This window comes from Myotis davidii, unplaced genomic scaffold, assembly GCF_000327345.1.
Source record: "Myotis davidii unplaced genomic scaffold, ASM32734v1 scaffold42, whole genome shotgun sequence".
Lineage (NCBI taxonomy): Eukaryota > Metazoa > Chordata > Mammalia > Chiroptera > Vespertilionidae > Myotis > Myotis davidii.
This window is the reverse complement of record NW_006294243.1, coordinates 1,267,569-1,269,308: the sequence shown is the minus strand read 5'-3', so window position 1 is coordinate 1,269,308 and position 1,740 is coordinate 1,267,569.

Genomic DNA, 1,740 nt, shown 5'->3' with positions numbered 1-1,740 from the left:
GTGTAGAACAGAACAAAAGGAAGAAAAATAGGATTATACAAGCATTAGAAAACATAATTTACATAATACTAATGATGCTACATCATTTTATAAATAAAGTTTCAATAAAGGTAACAAAGAAATATTTACCTCCTTTCAAGGGAAGTACTGCTTAGCAGCCTACATGACCTATGATCAAGTGCTTTACACACTTGGTTACCAAGTTTGCATGATAAAGGCAGAGAGGCAGTGTTTTCTGATTAATGCTCGCATGTGTATACATGTAAAGGTATATATTTGTGATTTTATGTGTATATGAAAATATATGTCATCATTTTTAACAGCAGAGACAAAATGGAACAAAAATATGATAGAAAGAACACATTAAAAATAAATAAAATCAACAATTTGATTTCTTATTATCAGAATGCACTCCACACATGCACAGATGATGATAATAGGCAGCCAGATAGGGAGTAGATGATGATAGATAGATAGATAGATAGATAGATAGATATAAATAGATATTCTATAAATTTGAAACCAACCCTTGAACAATCCCTTAATTATATTATTATTAAAACTATTCTTAGTAATTTAGGTTGGTTAGTATGCCAGAGGAAAAGCAATTCAGCTATCTACTAAATCCATCACCTGACTGTGAATATTTTGAGTCAAAAAGCAGTCAGAAATGATGTGAGAAGATAGTGTTATACACATAGTACAAGGCTTAAAAATTAATGAAAGATCAACTGTTCAAATGGAAAACTGAGCACATATCTGTGGGAGGAAGTAATGCTTCAGACAGATATTTCATGTGAGGTAATTGAAGATTTCCCTGTGTGACCTAAATCTACCTGATACGTTTTCACATTTGAAAACTTCTTTTATATTTTACATATTTCTTTTTTATCTTTGTCCTTATTGTAGATTCTTAAAAAATATGTCTTTATTGATTTTAGAGTAGAAAAGAAGGAGAGAAACATCCATCGATGGGCTGCCTCTTGCATACCTGCTACTGGGAATCCAAACAAGCCCACAACTTGGGTCTGTGCACTGACCAGGAATCCAAACTGTGACCTTTTGGTGCCTGGGACAATATTTAACTAACTGAGCCACACTAGCCAGGGCCCTTATTGTAGTTGTGTAAAGATACATACATTTATTTTTTTTTCAATGTAGTTTTCTCAATGCAGTGATTTTATTGTCTGTATCTGAATTTAATTTGACAGCAAAGAGAACGGGCAAATTAAATAAAAATGCCTGTCATAGTTTGCTTCAATCTTAGTAGCCTTGTTTTGGGCACACACACACACACACACACACACAGAATATCGTGGGCTGGAGTTTTTGAATTATTTGTTCAAGTTAACACAGCTAGTGAATGGTGAAGCCAGGAGTCAAGCTCCTTGAATCCATGCTCTTGATCACTTCTTTGTAGAAAAAAAATGAAGAGTTTAGAGAAAACAAAATGCTAGAGATAATTGTTGAAATATGACTTAAAAGATTTTAGTTTGAATAAAAGATTCTAGGCTGAGGGATTGGTATATCTATCTATATAATAGAGTAATATGCTAATTAACTAGGACTCAGTAAAGGTCACAACCATTTAGCAGGCAGCGAGGTTGGGGGCAGGGCCTGCAGCCGGCACATAAGCTGGTGGTGCCTCCTCTGGAGTTGGGGACCTAATGACGGACTGGCTCCGGTCCTCCTCCAACAGCCCTCTCCAGCAGGCATGGGGTTGCCGAGACCCAGGCCGGG